Genomic DNA, 21,158 nt, shown 5'->3' with positions numbered 1-21,158 from the left:
GCAGCCATCGGCTTTTCTCCTTCTCTCCCCTTCGTTGCCATCTTCCTGTCATATCACTACCATGCTGCCGCTGTCAGCCCTGACTCCCATTGCTAACCTGTGCCACTACTAACCCTAGCCCTTTTTCTAATAACACTCCCATCACTGCGTGAATGTCAACAGCAGCATGGAAAGGAAGACCTGGGAGGGTTGGAGCAGAGGGAGTAAAATGTGGAGAGGCACGTACAACTTGGACAGTTAAGATCTCAAATGAATTATCCCTGTGCTTCATAGGTGCATGCAAGAAAAGGAACTAAGAGACTCGCTGGTTTTAAGTAAATTCTATGAGGTTAAACAACATATAATGTCCAAAGGGCAGCATGGGAGAGCTGTGTCTAGATGGAGCAGGTTGTGATGTTACAAGGTGAGGTGGACAGAAAGGGGGAGTTGTATTTTATTCTTTTTTTCTCCCCCCCTCCCCCCCCCCCCCGCCATCTTAAATAGCTGTGATGCATCTAACTGAGCTTTTTACAATAGATACAACAGTGCCACCTAGAGGCCAACAAGCAATTGTCCTTCCAGCCAACAGGCCAGAACTAAAACTGATTATCCACATCCCCTGACACTGCCTTAATGAAGCTTCCGTGATCTGGGCTTGAGGGCTGCTTCGCCAGTAGCTGGAAGAACTGCTTGCAAAACCAAGGATGCAGGGCTGTCTTTGCTGACATCAGGCAACATAATGCAGCTCCTCTAGTGTGTATTTCCAAAACATAAAAGAAGAAACGACCTTCTGGATTACAGACCCCAAGCCTCCCTGCCCAAAATCAAAATGCAAATTTCCTTGAGTTTTTCCTTCCTGTGACCTAGTCTTTGCATGTTAAGATAATTCATGCAAATTACATGCATTTTGCTCAGAGGCATCTGATTAGGCAGATTAGCTCATTGACTCTATCCTATTTTATTCCTTCAAAAAGAAGGTTATATCAGTTAGGAGCCTCTCACTCTTCATGCGCATCAGGCGCAGAGTTCCTATATGAGCAAGAGCTCAGGTCTCTGTGTGGGTAGAGGACATAATCAACTACATTTTGTGTGTATATCACTTTGTGTTTGCAATAGGGGTGTTTGCATGCTTTTGCATCCAAAGTCCAGCATAGGTACATGCGCACCAGTGCAATCAAAGTACATGAGAAAAGGGGAAGTGAAAAGTTAGCTCATAAAGGCCCAAGAAGTATGAACAGCTGATTGGCATAACAGATGAACAAAGGAAATGAAAGGGAACAAACATACACACTTCCTCCTTTGTTCTGAAAATGGATTTCAATGCTTGTTGGCACACTGCCAGTCCACATTCCAGGAGAAAAGAAAACTCACTTAGCAGGGAAAGATAAACCAGAGATGGGATGCTAATAAGCTCTCGAATTGACAAAAGCATTGCAGGTTGCCATGGAAAGAGATCTTCTAAACTATGAAGGTCATTAGCCCCTGCCTCTAAAAATCCACCAGGTGGGCCAGCCTAGGCTCTAATCAGACAAACAAGATGCCGCATGAGCAGCATCTGGGATGACTTCCTGACACTTTTCCTCCCTTAAAGAGTCTGCCAATTCCCAAGAGCCATCCAGATGTGTGTTCAAGTCAAGCACTGTATAACAAACGCTCCCTGCACCAGACACCAGCTGTCCCAGCATGCAGCAGTCTGTGAGCTTTTAGGTTAGAGGGTGCAACTCAAACACCTGCTTATGCCATTTGATCGTAGCCAGTTAGTGGGAGAGAGGGGGCGGCGCAGTGGGGCAAAGCAAGCTGAGGAGCTCTACTTGCCTGTTTCAAAAGAGCAACCATTACTCAATTCCAGCCAGTTGGCTCCTTAAAGAAATACAGGCACAGTATTGCTAGACTGTTTTCAAAAGAAGCCCGAAACCTGAATGCGTATGTGAAATCTCCTGATTTTTAAATGTTGGAAGCAACTCAAAATTGTTAAAACCTTGTGCTAAGCCAAACAAAACTTGGCCGAAGGCCTGATTTGACCTGGAAAATGCCAGTGAAACCCCTGCCTTGGGTCATTCACAGCTCTTGAACATGTATCTGTATTCAAACCACACCCAACTCTGATGCCTCACTGCTCATTTAGGGCAGAAACATTCACACTTTGGTGCCTTTGTTTATCCTATTTCACCTGTCTGAGCTGGTCTTTCCTCCAGTCTCTGCTTGTCAAAACCCAATATCAAGGGCCAACTCAAATTCAATTTGTTTGTGAAGTGTGCCAGAATCACTGCAGTCAGAATGTATCATTCCAGTAACTCTTGGTGTCTGTCTCTGGTCCCACACTTTAGCAAAAAATGCCTCATGTCAGTGTGAGTCCCAGCTGTGAGTCCTTGACACCTAGTAATAAATCCAATACAACTCCTCTCTCTCTCTCTCTCTCTCTCTCTCTCTCTCTCTCTCTCTCCCTCCCTCCCTCCCTCCTTCCCTCCCTCCCTCCCTCTCCTTCTCCCTCTCCCTCTCTCTCTCCCTCTGCTCAGTGCTCAGCACAGAGCCTGTGCTGATGGTTGATTTGAATTTCCATTAGGTAAGTTACTGTATGGGAAGCAATGCATGCAGTTCATTGACTAAAAAACTCAGGGCATGTCAAGACAATTTAATCCCAGCCTTGCATTAAACATGCCATGTGATGGGATGACCACGCCCACGTACTTCCAAAACCAGGGCTACATAATGATGATGAAATCAACAGTTATTTGAGTCAGGTTCATCTCCTGCCAGAGCCCAGGGATATGTTATTATGACCATGCTATATTATGACTTCTAGAGAGCAGAGTTCTTTTGTTTTTTATGTTTGCATCCTATGTACCCACCACATTTTCTGGCACACAACACAGAAGAAATTCAATAAAAAATTTGTGGCATTTTAATGATCATCAACAAAACAAGTCAATGAGCACCTACTTCATGCAAAAAACAGCACACTCTGTGATGGGATGTGGTACAATGCTCTCGGCCAGTTACAATCTGGTTGGCAAGCTAAACATATTTAAATGAAAAAAATAGTCATATCATCAATACATGCTAACTGCTGGAAAGTATTTGTTGAGCTCCACACATGTGACATGCCTCTTCTTAAGTGCTAGGGATTCAAAGAGAATAAGAGTCAGAACCCACCGTCATGGAGCCCTGGTATTGGATAGGGGCATTTGAAATGGAAATATCATTGTGGGTTGAACAGTCAGAAAAAGTGTGATTTGAAATCACAGGAAAAAGGAACTGAGTAAGTTCCAGATGGAAATTGATGGCCTATTATTTTTAACATTTAGATGTTAATGGGAGGACAGTGTTGAATAAATAGAAATTTTTTAAAGGGAAAATATTCTAAAATGATGCTACTCCTAGATCCCAGCGGCCTTTCTGGAATCTAGGGATGTAACAAACTCTAGCTCTCAATCTTGGGGTCACACCCCCTTTAGAGCTATATTGAAGCTCCAGGGAAGTCAGAGGGCTGTGAGTCTGAGAGGAAGGAGAGCTCTCCCCGGTGCTGCAGCTGCCCCAGACTCGTACCACTCTGAGTCACAGATGACAGACGAAGGGAGGGAACAGTGGGACCCAACGCTTCTTCACCTCTAACTGCCAATGCTCTTCTCTTTCCCAACACTTGCCTTTGTACCAGCTGGAATTCTTTTTCATTGTTTTGTTTTTAAATTAGTTTATGTAACAATCAATAAATATTACTTATGGTAGAAGACAGAAAAAAAAAAAAAAAGGAAGACTGTGGGACCAACCCTCTGTCCTACTCTAGCATCATCATGCTCCACCCATCATGTTGCCAAAACATTTCCTGCTGTTCAGGCGGCAATAACATAAATACCTTAAGCTGGGTGGCTTATAAACAACAGAGATTTATTTCTCAGTCTAGAGCCCAGGGAGTCCAAGATCAAGGCACCAGCAAATTCAGTGACTGCTGAGGCATTCTTCCCCATTGACAGCCATCTGCTCACTGTGCCCTCACATGGAAGAAGTACAAGCTAGCTCTCTTGGACCTCTTCTTACAAGGGCACCAATCCCAATCATCCCCATGACCTAATCACTTTAATGGCATCACCTGGGGGTTAGGATTTCAACACATGAATTTGGGAGGGACACAAACATTCAGACCATAGCAGTATAGAAACTCCCAACGCTCTCCTCTGTCTATCCACAAAAACTTTATGATCCCTGTAGGGAGAGGGTAGTAGCCATGATCATGGAACACCTTTTCTTTTGCCCAACTTAAATTTGGTCAAGTAGCCAGGAAAAGCAGTGAGAAAAGAAGGAAGAATAGTTCTGGTGTCAGGGTAAGTCTTTCTCCTCTAAGTGGGGACATCAATGTCATAAAATCTAGTTGTGAACCCTAGCCCATCAAACAGAACAGCTCATCCATGATATGTGAGAGTGCAAAGCTTAAAATTGCCCTATAAAATGTGAAAATAAATCTAGGGAAGGCAATAAGAAAAAAGGGGAAAGGGAGAGAATAAAGGGAAGAAGAAAGGAGATTGGTATGACAGGTAAAAATTAAAATAAAGATTTATTGAGAGAACCTGAACTGGACCCCGATCTCAAGATCAAGTGTTGCTGAAAATGAACATAATAACAAGAAAGGGGGTGGGGGGGAGAGAGTTCAACAGACTCAAATCCCTGCTTCAAAAGCCCATGCTCTGCCAATAATTTATTCTTTTTAAAAAGGGTCAGAAGGAGATCAGAAGATGAGAGAAAAGTAATCAACACAAAAGTGGAGGTGTTAACCTGAACAGATTTCAAAATGAAACAAAGAATGTATATGATTAGCTGCAATGGCAATTACATGGAGATATATAAACATCTCAGGCAAATGGTACCAAGCAAAACTCTAGCACCTCATGGTGCCTTATGTGTAGCTTGGTCTTTTGATATTTTACATTCCACCAGCAAAGTTTTTGTCATATTGGATGTGTTTTGTCAAGTCCTTTATTTGGAGATGCTTCCTTATTTAAATACTAGAGGCCCAGTGCACGAAATTCGTGCACAGAGGGGAGGGGGAGGTTTGCTCAGCCCAGCCTGCACCCTCTCCAATTGGGGACCCCCTTGGGGATAACCAGCAGTCAGACATCCCTCTCGCAATCTGGAACCGCTGGCTCCTCACTGCTCACCTGCCTGCCTGCCTGATTGCCCCTAACTGCCTCTGCCTGCCAGCCTGATCACTCCTAACTGCCCTTCCCTACTGGCCTGGTTGCCCCAACTGCCCTCCCCTGCAGGCCTGATCTCACCTCCCACTGCCCTGCTCTGCTGGCCAGTTTGGTTCTGATTGGTTGGTTTCTATGCCAGTCAGCGTCAAAAGCTCCACCTCCTAGACAGCCATTGATTCTTCACAGCACCCACATTTGGTTCTGATTGGTTGGTTCCTATGCCAGTCAGCATCTCCAGGCCTATCTCAGGCCTGATCAGAGAGGCCAGGAGAGAAAGAAAGACCCAGCTGCTGGCAAAGCCCGGAAAGAAAGAGGGAGAGAAAGAGAGAGGCAAGTACTGATCAACAGCTGCCACTGAGGCTGCAGATCAGACCCTGCCTCTCTCTCTGGGTCTCAGTCCCCTGGACCATCAGTGCTGGGTCGCCACAGCAACCCAGAACTGACTGAAGGACTTCTGGGTTGGTCAGCCTTTGGTTGTGATTGGTCATTATGACCCTTGGCTTTTATATATTAGGATTTTTAGCTGCAGTGTTTTTTTTTTTTGGGGGGGGGGGGGCGTTATCACAAGGGTATTGTTTCTAAAGCAATTATTTTATGTGCATCCAAAAGCAAAATCAAAGCCCAATGTTCATACATTTGTGATCATCCTATTTGTGAGGGGCACTGTGGAAAAAGGCAGAAAACTGCTCTTGAGGGCTGTTTTAAGGAGGTATTTTCAGATTCCTCTTATAAAACATGGTTGGTGGATAACCTGTTCTGTCTCCGGATGTTGTTGATTGAAAAGGGCAAATTGCAACTTCATCTGGGTTCATCAGAAATAAGGCCCACTGACCCCTCCCACTCTGAAATCAAGCCTCTTTGCCATCAGCCAGCCTCCTGAGCAGTCAGCAGTTTGGATGAGAGGAATGAGAATGGGTGACTTGCTAGAAAGAAGTGTGATGTCTTGCCATGTACTTGCTTTTTTGAGGAAGCAGTACCATCCCTGGTTTGGGGTTGAGAGGCTCAGAACCAGCACCTGGAATGAAAAAGAACTGATCCTTCCTGAGGATTTACTGAGAGCAGATGCCATCTATGGTGGCATCTTCCCCCGAAGCCCACTCTGCAGGGGCAGGAGCGCAGCCAGCTGTCCCCCGAGGGGACGCCTGCTGGTTTTGTGGTGGCCCCTGAGCCCTGCAGTCCTCTGCCTCATGGGGAAAGGCAGGGCCAGGTTCTTCCCGGTAAAGCAGATGTAAACACAACCATCAGGGAACAGAGAAACAGCCCCAAGCCTTAGCTGCAGGACATCTTGCTGTTTCACGCACACAAACAGGCACCGGGTTTCTTCTTTCACGAAGCCCTTCATTCTTCATCTATTTAAGTTGATCCAGTAGAGGCGTTGTTCAGAGAGGAAATGTGTGGGATAACCAACGTAGTCATTCGTACAGCAAACGAATTATGGGCCCAAAGAACAAAGCAGTTTCTTTTCCAATTGTTCGTAGGTGTGTGTTCATTCCAAGTCATCACCCGCCTGCATCTGCCAGAGGGAATCTCTGCGTTAGGCTGTAATGAGAAGCATTAACTTCCACTCCTCAGCAGACAGTTCCATGGCGCTGCTCTATGGCACGCAGACTGTGCCTCACTTCAGAGCCAGCTCAAGTCCATAGCCAACGGAGGCTATGGTTACCAGGTCAGGACTTAAAAGCACAGGCAAGAAAGGAGAAGGGGAGTCAACCTAGAAAAGGAGTTTCTTATGGGAAAGCACTTCATGCAGAGTAGAGGGGAGATGCTTCCTATGGTGCTGGGAGGGAGGTCCCTGACAGCTACTGGTGGCTGCCTCCAGGAAAACATGTAAGGCAACAGGAAGGGGATGGAGAGCAGAAGCCTGAGGTCCCACCCGGCACTTGTCCTGCCAGCACTTACTCTGGCTTTCTGCCTCACAGTCTGCCTCAGTCACAGATGTTGGTTAGCTCTCTCTTGCTCAGAACCAAGTCCAAATCCCTACGCCTAATTCTCAAAAACTGGCCCCAGCAAGCCCTTCCCTGCATTGACATTTTGAAGTCTGCACTTCTGTCTGCCTCTCCAGGTCCACACTCTGTCAGTCTCCACTGGGAACCTGACTGGCAAATTTCATCCAATTCCCAGGGATGGTGGCTTCCTGGTTGGGCTTGACCAATAGGGAGAGATGGGTGGGGGTAGGCAGGAGATCTGAGGGATGCAGCATTGTCATGGCTCCTTCCCTATCTGGTTCCTTGAAGCTAACTATGCCCCTCATCCGAAGGGCACTGCTCCCAAAGAAGTGGCTTCCTCTACACTGCACTTACTGGTTCTAGTGACCGTCCTTTGCCCTCACTCCTAGAGACCTGATGGTAATACTCCCTCCTGTCTCCTCACCACCACTGCTCCAGGTTATGCACTATTACTTGTAAATAAATCCTCCTCCTCTGATCTATGTAGAGTACTCCATCTGTTTCCTGTTGGGACCCTGACTGAAACGCACTTTCCCTCCTTCCACCTCCTTATAGATGAGAAAACTAGGCCTCAGAGAGGTTAAATTGTTAAGTTTCTCAAGATTTAAAGCTAATAAGTAGTAGAATCAGGATTTGAATCTCAGCAGTCTAGCTCCAGAAACTTCTCTTATAGCCCCTGAGCTATGTAGTGCCTCACTAACACATTAGGTTAGAATTGAATTGTCACTTCTCTGCTCCCTTCAAAATCCTACCCATCCCATGAGGAAAGGACCAAGCTGGCCCTCCTCCATGACATTTTCCTTATCCACACAGCTCCATTATAAGCTCAATTCCCATTAAGCAGAGAGTCTGTGCCATTCCCTTGTACATATACCACATGCTGCTTCACCATATCCTTTCAGGACCCATGTGCATATTCTTGTTTCTCCAACAGATAGAAAACCTCTGGGAAGGTAGAAACTGTGACTTCCATATAAGTCCCATTGTCCACAGTAAATATAGTGACCTATATTAGAGTGAATAATGAATTGAAAGGGATTTCTATGGCTACTTATATTGTCTAGCAAAATGAATAATTACCCCAGTAATTCATGGATTCTTCCTAAATTTAAATATTTTTAAAAATTGAGCAGTTGCCCTGACCAGTTTGGCTCAGTGGATAGAGCGTCGGCCTGCAGACTGAAAGGTCCCAGGTTCAATTCCGGTCAAGGGCATGTACCTTGGTTGTGGGCACATCCCCAATAGGAGGTGTGCAGGAGGCAGCTGATCGATGTTTCTAACTCTCTATCTCTCTCTCTTCCTCTCTGTAAAAAGTCAATAAAATATATTTTTTTAAAAATTGAGCAGTAGAAGAGAAAGGTGACAAACTCTAAATAAGCAACAATCATGTGGAAGCAATTATAGCATTTCCTTTACCAGCAAAGCTTTCTCAAGACTCCTGTAAAAGTCTCACAGTGTATTAGCTGTGGCTGAAGAGCCATTATAGCTTGGTGGCTGCAAGAGAAGTTTCTGGAGTTAGACTGCTGGGGTTCAAATCCTGGTTCTGCAACTTGTTAGCTGTAATTTTTTTAAACATACTTTTATTGATTTCAGCAAAGAAGGTAAAGAGAGAGAGAGAAAGATAGGAGCATCAACGATGAGAGAGAATCATTGATTGACTACATCCTGCATGTCCCCCACCAGGGATTGAGCTCACAAGCTGGGCATGTGCCTTGACTGGGAATTGAACCATGACCTCTTGGTTCATAGGTGGACACTCAACCACTGAGTCATGCCAGTCAGGCTGTAAGTCTTAAGATACTTAGCAATTCAACCTATCCACAGCTCAGTTTTCTTACCAATAAGATGGGGATAACAGTAGTACTTACCCAACTCATGTTGTGAAGATTAAATAAATTAATACACATAAGCACTTTAAAGAGGACCTAATACATTGTGTTCAACATGTGTCAGTTATTATTGTTGAATATGCAACAGTCACATGATAATTCTGTCCTGCCAGGACTCTTCCCAGGACTTCCTAACACCTGGAAGATTCCATGAAAGGCAAGGTAATATTCTAGTATTTATTGACAAAATATCCACATTTAGGAGCTAATAAGCTCCACAGACTGAATCTCATTCTAGTGAATAACATGTTGATGAAGTATTTTCATGTATAGTTGAAGGAATTTTGGAGGAATATAAGGGAAGATATTTTTAGTTAGTTATACATTTTACAACTGAAGAAATTAAGGCATCAAGGACATAGGGGAGATTAATTAATTTATAAATGAAACTTTACTTGGCACCTATAATGTACCCAGTTATGCCCTCAATGTGATGAAGGACACAAACTTTACACCACCTTTCTAAGCTGACCCAGGAGAACAATGGAGAACCCAAAATTCCTACCCAGTTTGTGGTCACACAGATAACACTCAAAAACCAAGAAGCAGCTCTGCTTTTTGAGAATTCGTATCAATCTCTTGAGAGGTATGGTTTCCTCGAAAACTATGACACATATGTAATGCCTTAATCAATAAAGAAATTTTTAAAAATGACAATATTGGGAACACTGCAAATTCACTTATTTATCCATATGACCCTCATTTGCTCTTCTGTTCTATGCCTGCCATTCAGCTAGTCATCTCTTATGTGCTTAAATGCCAGTGGGATGGGAAGAATACCATGACAGGAGAACAAATAAAGAGACTTCTTTTCTTGATAGGCCTCTTTCTTCTTTATAATGCTACCTTTTTATTGCCTTTATTAAACATGGCATGCACGGAGGGCCCCACAAAAAGAAGGAAAGAAACAATTTGAGTGTTGGTTTTGCAGCAGCTCTCCTTCCCTTGAGAATCAAACTAATACACATAGCTTATTACCTTCTCGTGCTCCTGAACACTGCTTAAAGCCATATAATATCTTCTGGTGGGTAAATGAGTAGCAGCTCTCTAGTCTGTCAATCAATTCCACTTCCCCTTGAATAAAGGAAGTTAACATCTTACCCCTCTGACAGTTGAGGAAAGTGAGTTTCTTCTTGCTCTCTCTCAGGGATATTAGGGCAAGAGGAGAGAGGATAGTATGTGTCCTGGCAGTGATGGTGGTGCCTAGGACGTGTGGGAACTGCTACAGGGAACAATCTATATGCATTCCCACAGCAGCACCAAATAGACTTAGGCTGCTGAATAGAAAAATCACAGCAACTAGAGTATTTCATCCATAGCCATAGGTTAGCCAAGGAAAAAGTAATGACATTTAATGGGAGTGATCAAAACAGAATCCAGGGTGGTGGAGGCCTGGGGCAGGATGGGAACTAGGTGAAGGGGACAATGAAGTGGGAGAAAGAAGAACATCTGTAATACTCTTGACAAAAAATATTTTTTTAATTAAAAAAAAAAGAATCCAGAATGCAATGGTTTGAAGAGCAAGAAGAGAGGGAAGATGTGAAGAAAGTAAATGGAGACAGATCAAGGATAAACATATCCATATCCTCTTTGGGGAAAAGCCTCCGAACCCCATGCTGAAAAAAAGGTTTGGATACCTCTAATTTAATTTACATAAGAAAGGTTTATTAAGCCACTACTATACAGAAAGTGTTTAACTAGATTCTTAGGAGAAAAGATGTGAAGGTGAACAAGAGCACTTGCCATATCTCCACAGTGACATTTGGGACTTACCTCCTTCCGTTCCTTGCTCAGACCTCACCTTCTCAATGAGGTCTGTCCTGGTCACGTTGTTAATACTGCAACTGCCCCCCATCATTCCTGGTATGACTTATCCCTACTTCAGTCTTTTTTTTTCCATAGCACATATCTCCTTTTGGCAAAACTTCTATTTATTTACTTTATTGTGTTTATTAGTTACTGTCAGTTTCCAGGCACATCCTACCCCCAGGACAGGATTCTTTATGAATTTTATTTCCTGATGCACTTTAAGTGCCCTGAAGGGTGTTTGGCATATGTAAATATTCACTAACTAGTTGTTGAGTGAAAACATTACTGTTTCTCCCAGAGCCCAATTATATTCTTTACTACCTCCTGAAGAATCTTCTGGAATTATTGAGAACTTATTAAAATGGCAACTTCTCCAATGAATGCCCCAGGAGTGAAGGCTATGAAAGGTTTTGGTGAATGAGTGGATGCGATGCATCCTTACAGCTCACTGATCTCACTTCCCTGAGACTGATGCAGTACCTTTTCTTTTGTTGTGGAGTACATTCATGGTATGATGCAGAGCATTTATCATTTAGGAAATATGTTAAGGAAGTTTCATCAAACATATGCACGTATTTCAAAGGCATATAATAGCCTTCAACATATTACACAGTTTAATCATTAAAAGATTCCTCACAGCCTGGCCCCACATGGTGCCATAAATATCCACCCTCCCCCAGGTCCACCAACTGGTTTTTAAACCAAAGATAGCTCCCACCTCAGCCAAACACACTCATGGACAAGCACGGACTCTAAAGGGCTCCTCCCCAACATTCTGCCCACAGACAGCTCTCTCAACTGGCACATCCCAGCCTGAAGACAAGTTTCAGAACATCCATCCAGAACTGTGGTAGGCCGCCAGATATTCATGTTTTATGATAAATAATCTGAAGTCCCTAGATATGAAAAGGCTCGCTCAAGGTTACAAGATTGGTTAATGGCAGTGAGATCAGATCGTTTCCTACCTTGCTGGGTTTCGCAAGTGACCCCACAACTTGAGGCCGCACGGGACTTTGATTTTCAATTCTTCTCCCAGGTTCCTCTTTTATTTGTGCTGGGATAACCCCTGACACGATCTTCTCCAGGGAAGGAAAATAGCGGCCCTGCTGGTTGATGCCACTTAGTCCCTACTCTAACTTCTCAAAAAATCACTCTATAATCTTTATTCCTAACTTACTAGAAAAATTATACAATTCTCTTGCTAAGATGATCTGCCATGCTTAGGTCCTGAAGCCATAATGATACACCTACTTTGCAAACGTGCCTTTCTATTTCCACCAGAGAAAGAGTACCAGGAGAATTAAAAAGTATTAATTATCTGCATTGAAGAAACCTCATTAAAGACCCAGAATAACTGCTCCATGGCCCAGCAGTGACATTACCCCTTGGGCTTGACCTAGCTTTTGGAACTATGAAATTTTACACCAGCATCTGCTAAAGCCAATCCCTTTCTCTCATTATTTAACTCCTGCTTTGTCTTTTCTTACATATGTACCCATTAGCTTTGGCCATGAAGCAAACCATTCCAAATTTGGTGACTTAAAACAATAGCCATTAGGTCATAATTCTGCAGATCAGCAATTTGAATCAGTTCTTTTGATCTCAGCTGGGAACACTCGTGTGTCATAAGTCAGTGAGTCAGCTCCTAAGTGCTGGGCTCACTGCCAGCTGGGGCAGTGGGGCACCTGAGCCACGTACCTCTGCTTGTGCTGCAGACCGGCCAAGTCTTGCTCACATGTGGGTCCAGGGGTTTAAGGGCAGTGGCGCTTCATTGTGCAAGCATTTCTCAAGTCTGTGAGTGTTCCACGTCGGCTAGTGTCCACTGCCCAAGCAAGTTACAAGTCTAGTCCAAAAGTTGAGAAAGGATCCACTTTTTTGAAAGAAGCTATAATGTCACATTGCAAGGGCATGAACCGTGACAACACAGCAGCACAAAGTTCATTAATATGCCCAAAATTATCAGCAAAGACATAGAGAAGCCAGAATTTGAACCAGGTAGTAAAATGCCAGAGTGAGTGCTTTTCTATTCCCACACATAACGTAATCTCCAGTGGTAGGATTTTAGGCATCAGTTTTAAGGAAAAGTCTTAAAGTATCACGAACTCCAATATTCCAACTGTGAAATAAGGAGAATTGATGTCACAGATCTCAATTATTCTTCCCAACCTGAAAAGCTGACTAAACTGAACAAAGTTTAGTGAACACCTCACCACCACCACCATCGGTCTTTGCCTAGGCCAATGGGCCATTCCGCAGGGACAGCAGTTTGGAAAGTGCAGGAACAGTTTCCAGGGGTGGGCAAACTTTTTTTTTTTTTTTTAACAGTGAAATAATTCATTTCATTAAACATTGAATTAAAATATAATGGTTTTGCTTTAACATTATTAGAGCAGCAAGGCCCTGATAGACCCTCAGTACAAGCACAAATTCTCAAAAGTTTGTATTGTTCCTGTTGGTTTCCTATTATTCTTTTTTTTTTAATATTTTTTTTATTAGTTAAGGTATTACAAATGTGTCCTCATCCCCCCCTTTAACCCCCAACCTCCCCCCCACACACAAACTCATGCTCCCATCCCCCCATTGTCCATGTCCATTGGTTTGGCTTATATACATGTATACAAGTCCTTCTGTTGATCTCTTCCCCTTACCCCCGCCCTCCCCTACTTTCCTTCTGGGGATTGATAGCCTGATCGCTGTTTCTCAGTCTTTGGGTCTGTCCTTTTTCATCAGTCTATGTTGTTCTCTATAATCCACAAATGAGTGAGATCATGAGGTATTTATCTTTCTCTGACTGGCTTATTTCACTTAGCATAATGCTCTCCAGTTCCATCCATGCTGTTGCAAAAGGCAAGAGTTCCTTTTTTTTTACCGCAGCATAGTATTCCATTGTGTATATGTACCACAGTTTTCTAATCCACTCATCTGCTGATGGGCACTTAGACTGTTTCCAAATCTTAACTATGGTGAATTGTGCTGCTATGAGCATAGGGGTGCATATATCCTTTCTAATTGGCGTTTCTGGTTTCTTGGGATATATTCCTAGGAGTGGGATCACAGGGTCAAATGGGAGTTCCATTTTTAGTCTTCTGAGGTAGCTCCATACTGTTCTCCACAGTGGCTGCACCAGTCTGCATTCCCACCAGCAGTGCAGAAGGGTTCCTTTTTCTCCACATCCTCTCCAACACTTGTTGTTTGTTGATTTGTTGATGATAGCCATTCTGACAGGTGTGAGATGATAACGCATTGTCGTTTTGATTTGCATCTCTCGTATAATTAGTGACTTTGAGCAGGTTTTCATATGTCTTTCTGCCTTCTGTATGTCCTCTTTCGAAAAGTGTCTATCTAGGTCCGTTGCCCATTTTTTTATTGGATTGTTTATCTTCCTTTTGTTAAGTTTCATGAGATCCCTGTATATGTTGGAAATTAAACCCTTATCGGTGGTATCATTGGTAAATATGTTCTCCCATGTAGTGGGTCTTCTTGTTGTTTTGTTGATGGTTTCCTTTGCTGCGCAAAAGCTTTTTATTTTGATGTAGTCCCATTTGTTTATTTTCTCTTTAGTTTCCATTGCCCTAGGAGCATTATCAGAGAAGAAATTTCTTCGGCATATGTTTGCGATTTCGCTGCCTGTGGATTCCTCTAGTATTTTTATGGTTTCCCGTCTTAGGTTTAAATCTTTTATCCATTTTGAGTTTATTTTTGTGTATGGTGTGAGTTGGTGATCTAGTTTCATCCTTTTGCGTGTATCTGTCCAATTTTCCCAACACCATTTATTGAAAAGACTGTCTTGACTCCATTGTATGCTCTTGCCTCCTTTGTCGAATATTAATTGGGCATAGTGGTTTGGGTCGATTTCTGGGGTCTCTATTCTATTCCATTGATCTATATGTCTGTTCTTGTGCCAGTACCAAGCTGTTTTAAGAACAGTGGCTTTGTAATACAGTTTGATATCTGGTATTGAGATCCCACCTACTTTGTGTTTTCTCAGGATTGCTGCAGCTATTCGGGGTCTTTTTTTATTCCAGATGAATTTTTGGAACGTTTGTTCTAGATTTGTGAAATATGCCGTTGGTAATTTAATGGGGATTGCATTGAATCTATAAATTGCTTTGGGTAGTATGGACATTTTGATGATGTTGATTCTACCAATCCATGAACACGGTATATTCTTCCATCTGTTTATGTCTTCCTCTATCTCTTTTTTCAGTGTCCTGTAGTTTTCAGCATATAAGTCTTTTACCTCCTTAGTTAAGTTTATTCCTAGGTATTTTAATTTTTTTGGTGCAATGGTAAATGGGATTGCTTCTGTAGTTTCACTTTCTGTAAGTTCACTATTGGTGGTGGGCAAACTTTTTGACTCGAGGGCCACAATGGGTTCTTAAACTGGACCAGGGGGCCGGAACAAAAGCATGGATGGATTGTTTGTGTGAACTAATATAAATTCAAAGTAAACATCATTACATAAAAGGGTACGGTCTTTTTTTTTTTTTTAGTTTTATTCATTTCAAATGGGCCGGATCCGGCCCGCTGGCCGTAGTTTGCCCACGGCTGGTTTAGGTTCTCACAAGGGTGGGGTTAACGGTATGCAGAGCCTACAGCTCCTGAATGGTCTGCAGTTCTAAAGGCAGGTCCACATAAAGGAGACCTGCCCTCCTCATACAATGATGGTAGCGTGGAAAAGTGCCCATAGGCAATGGAGATACTGTATCCAGTTAAAGAGTTCTTTTTTAAAAATATATATTTTATTGATTTTAGAGAGGAAGGGAGAGGGACAGAGAGATAGAAACATCAATGATGAGAGAGAATCATTGATTGGTTGCCTCCTGCATGTGCCCTGACTGGGAATCAAACCATGACCTCCTGGTTCATAGGTCGATGCTCAACTACTGAACCATGGCAACTGGGAAAAATTCTAATAGTGCTCCCCATGACAGGGAGGAATACTAAGCAATCAAAGCCTTCCTTGCCCTCTCTAACTCAACTTCAACAGTCTGACCATGCTTGTTAAGAAATTCAGTTTATGAGAACTTTGGCAATTTCAGACAAGGTTATCTCTATCCAGAAAAAAAAAATCACACTAGCATTTAGGTGTCATCCCATCATCTACCTGAATTATATTGACTATGTTTCATCAACCATATAGAAAATTCAAACCAAAGCCAAGTTTATCTACAGCTGTGCATGTTCTGGGTCGGTAACTGGAGCATAAAAGATGGCAACAGCCTAAACAAAGGCAGGATAAAAATATGCTCCTTCTCTGAGTCTGTGCCCAGTAATGGTTATATTAATCACCATTATCATTATAGTCACCCTCCTCGGCATCATCAGAATCAATTCAGCAACTGTCTCTTGGTGACGTCCCCTTATTACCACATGGTATTAATTGTATCCGAGTTGATTTTCTGTTTAGCAGCTGTGTGGGAGTAAATATCCCCCAGTGAAACACCGGCTCAGGCTGCCAGGATCAGGATATTGATCCAGATGTTGAGCGGCAGGATCAGGGGGCAGCTGCAGAATAGAACACACCAGTGTCTGTGCTCAACTTAGGGATCAGAGTCCAGTGGCAGGGCTTCTGAGACGTCCTCCAAACACAATGCGCCGTCGAAGAGTGAACAGCTTGAGTTTTGCTTTCTGTTGGTTTAATCTAGGTCAGAGACATTCATCCTAAGGAATTTTTGTCTGGCTCCTTCTTCAAATAAAAAAATACATACAACCACCATCAAGAGAATAGCCACACGGACTCCCTAAACATCTGATTAAAAACTATAACTATCCCAAATTTCTATTGTGGTTATGAGGGAACAAAGCTGTCTCAGCACTTTGATTTCTTTTTAAGTACATTTCAAAGCACTTTAGTTTGTGATTCCACAAATTAGAGCTCTCGCACTTTTTTCCCTAGACAGACTGAGGCAATTACAGTCCAAAGCAGCAGCTATTTCTGTTCCTCCCTTTGGAGTCTCCGACTGGCTGGCAAAAGTGCTGGAAGACCTGTTGATTTGTATCTCTTTTGTTGTTTTTTATCAGTTCCATTGCCTCTGGGCATCACAAACCATGTTTATTTTACTTTATTTTGTCTTAAGGATCTAGCAGTGAGTTAAGATTCAAGTCACTTAGCTATACCTCTTCACTGCTTGTTTGCCCATGTAACACTGGTAAGATTACCTGGACCACCATTTCTTCATCTATTAAAAAAGGGAAGACTAGCTGGTCTTTCCACAGCTCACTACATGTGCACAGTGAGTGATAGAGGAGAGACCACGGTACCCCTTAAGTCCTCTAGGAAGGTATATAATAGGGGGAAGTTTCTGGGAAGTCATCTACAGTGCATGGCAATAGCCTCATAATGCTTCCTTTGGCCCTACTATAATACTTATAAGTAGTTGTCCTAAGTAAGGCCATAATGATGGGCTAATGGATTTTTACATCTAAATGCAGTCTGCTTCAATATTTACAATACTGAAAGGCTGCAACCAATCTAAGTACCAAAAATGTAAGATTGGCCTGGCCAGTATGGCTCAGTGGCTGAGTGTCAACCTATGAACCAGGAGGTCACAGTTCAATTCCGTGTCATGGCACGTGCCCCAGTTGTGGGCTCAACCCCCAGTGGGGGACATTCAGGAGGCAGCCAACCAATGATTCTCTCTCATAATTGATGTTTTTCTCCCTCCCTCTCCCTTCCTCTCTGAAGTCAATAAAAATATGTTTTTAAATGTAAGATCCATTAGATAAATTATGGTACATCCATGCAATTAAATATAATGTAGCCATTAAATTAAGATTTGCAAAAACTTTGTAATGCCATTAAAAAAATTAAAAATCAATAATTTTTTTCATAATTTGGCCCATCCACACATATAGGTAATCATTGTGTGTGTATGTGTGTGTGTCTCTGTGTGTAACATATACATGTTTGTAAAAGAAGGGAAGGAAGAAGATTAAGAGAAAGAAATATACACCAAAAATATTAGTAATTGTTTACTACTTGATGGGCTCTTGTGTGACTTTATGTTCTATATGTTTCTATTTTTCCAAATTTTCTAATAAGAATATTTGGTACTTTTATCATCAAGAAAAATGAACATTATTTTAAAAGCTAATTTTTGTGTGAAACTATTAAAATTATATTTTAAAATAGTTTTGAGATGAGGAAAATGCCTATATTTAAAAAATCAGGATAAATTCTTATTTCACTTAATAATATGCCTTTAAGTTTCCTCCATATCTTCATGGAGGATAAATGCTTTGGATTGCAACTCTATCAAAAGTTATGAATGAAAGAAAGTAAACACATTAAAATATGAACATTGGTTATTTCTGAATGACAGGATTGAGATGATTCTAACTTTTTTCTTTAAGTTTTTCTGAATTAGAACACAACAAACAACAAACATGTTTTTTGAGATTTAAAAAAATAGAAGTGCTAATTTTGGCAAACATGGGTATTATTTATTAAATTTTAATATGTAAAATATTTTGTAAAAACTTTTGTATATCCAGTTATATAAATTCACTCTTTGCAGATATAATACATATATTTTAATACATGGAGTGGGGAGGGACTTTTTTTATTCTGAACAATGTGGCCAAGTCAAATATCTCTAGAACCCCAGAGCATAACTGGGCTAACCATTGCCCAACACCCACCCTGCCGTTCAGTGTAGGCTTGGAGCTACAGTTCCCACCTGTGCCAGCAAAGCTGAGAGACAGGTCAAAGCTGACACATAACAAGTAGAGTGTTCAGAAGTTTCACCTCAAGATCCAGCATCAAGTATTCCAAAGCCCATTTCTAGCAGCCCCTTAATATTTCCTCGTGCTAATGGTGTGGAAAATCAAGCCGTGATTAATTAAACATGTGATTTTGAATGAGGCAAACATCACTTCTTGTCTTTAAGAAATGTTGCAGCATGGAACCATCATTTTAAAAAATACATTTAAAAATAATAATTGAATCCCAAGGACATGTGAGTCATTTCCTACACACTAGTACTAAACCCATCATCTTGACATATATATGTACATTTGTACCTAAGTTGCAAATTTAGACAAATGGGTATAACTTATTCATCTTTGTCAAGTACATATATTTTGAAAGGAGGGAAAAATCACAAATTCTGTTAAAATTGAATTTCAACTTTAATAAGCATTTTTTAAAGCTTTATTTTTCTGAACAGAGATGTTGAAAAAAAATTTTTTAAGTCTTTGAGTTTTTGCTGCTGCCTTGTCTGCAGCAAAGGACTGGCATTCCCTCATTTCCTGTCTCCTACCCCCAATTCAGCCTCTGCCTGGCTCTTGTGGTCTTGGGTCTCCCTCTTCCTGAGCGGGAAGAAGACTGATCACTCCATATGTGACTGGAGTTGCTATCTACCCAAAGCATATGTGTTTAATCAACTTTAATACCCCTGCAGTCCAGAGGAAGTGAATTGCTCAGGACTGGGAATAATTATCATTTCCATTCCATTAGCAAGGCTTGCTGCTGTGCAGGGGGGCGGAGCTCTCTCCATCACTCTGATAACTCCAGCTGGCAGCTTAGGGAAGAATAGTCATGACTGTCCAGTCTGTAACTAGAATGCACACACACCAGACTTCTTCCTCCTTATGCTCAGTGTCCTCCCTCAGCTTGCCCCTTACCTTGAGGTCACCGAGTGTACTGTGATTAGTGAGTGAAGTGGCTGATCTTTCTCATTTTCCTCAATGTGTCCTTGATATTATCCTTCATTAAGAGAGGGAAATCCAAATCTGTGGCCTTTACAAGCCAGTGAAATAGTAAGGGGCTCAGAGGCAGCCCTAATAAGGAAGTTTTAAGGAGCATCAGGAATCCATCCCATCAGGTGGGACAGCAGCTGCCAAGCAGGCAGGGATCCCCAACTCCACACCACCTCTCAGACCAGGAGTGCTGGGGCCCTGGCTCCCATACAGTTCACACCAAAGGAAATATTTCGGGGTGTCCCTGAGAGCAACAAAGAAGGCACAGAGAACCTGAGTTCTTTTCTGAGCTATCTCGCTAACCATGTGAACTGTGTGAGCTATTTGACTTTTGTTGAGTTTTAAGCTCCTCTTTTGTAAGGTGAGAGGAAAAATATCTTTCCTTCCTACTCTTGGCATTGCAGTGTAGATCAAAGAAGATGATATTTGTGGAGGCTCTTTATATGCCATAAAGCACAAAGGTAATAACTAAGAAGTGGTTAAAGGAGTATCAAAGCTGAACCCCCAAAAAACAGATAGATATATAGATAGAGATAGACATGGACATGGACGTAGACATAGACATAGACGTAGACATACATGATATAGATAGGTAGCTCTAATCTTGGCAGGGTCTGGGGAAACACACCACCTCTCACACTGCAGGAACAAGATAAAACAGGTGCAAATTTTGCAATTTATCACACTTATTTTAAAAAGCATTCAAAATGTGCATATCCTTGGACCTGAAAAACCTACTGCATTTCATTTTCAATCATATCATGTCAGAGTGACATGTGGATTTGTAGCACATACGGGAATTACTTTAGTTAAAGCCTTTCTCTGTTCTTTAAACTTGGAAATATTAAACAACTCAATACTTGTGAGCGTAATTCCAGGAAATGACATCTGCATTCCAGTAACTTCACATAAAGTATATTACATAATTTTAAAAAATTATTTATGAGTTGTCATTCATTTGTGATCAATAAAATAATCACATGTAAATGTGGGTAAATGTGTGTACAAAAAGATCAGAAAATATAATAAAAGTTGGATGTCAGAGGTAAAATGAAGGATTATTTTTATAATTTGAACAGCTGTAGCTTTGAATTAGTTTCACAATGAATACATTTGCTTTTGCATATAAAAAGCCACTTTTAATTTATAATACAATGTAAATCAATATGTGATTAATAACCCATATGACACTGATAATAACTGCTACAGGATGAGGAAAGGAAAATCAACAAAAGTGGGAGCTGGAAAGATAGGTAGTGAAGGAGGAAGGGTATTCTAGTTCAAAGGAACAGTGGGAGTTAAAATTTGGAATAAAATAAAAAAGAGAATAACATGTACAGGATACAATGGAAGGAAAAGTCTGGTAAGTTGTGGATAATAACATCTGATAGGGAAGATAGAGGCAGAATAGAAAACATTAAATTTTATTCTATCAACAATGGGCCACTGGCCCATGTTGAGCTGAATGTTCATTTTTCGAAATATATACATTTAAGATATGGGCACATCTATTTGGATATTAAAGTAAGGTTTGGGTCATACAAACCTGGGGACTTCTAATTTGGCGGATTTCTGTCCAACTACTTTGTCTCGATCATAAAAGCCCCCCTCTCTTTACCATAGTCACCCATCACTGGTCACTAATG

The sequence above is a fragment of the Myotis nattereri genome (assembly GCF_964212035.1).
Source record: "Myotis nattereri genome assembly, chromosome: 2".
Taxonomy (NCBI): domain Eukaryota; kingdom Metazoa; phylum Chordata; class Mammalia; order Chiroptera; family Vespertilionidae; genus Myotis; species Myotis nattereri.
The sequence above is the reverse complement of the archived record's forward strand: the minus strand, read 5'-3'. Positions refer to the sequence as shown.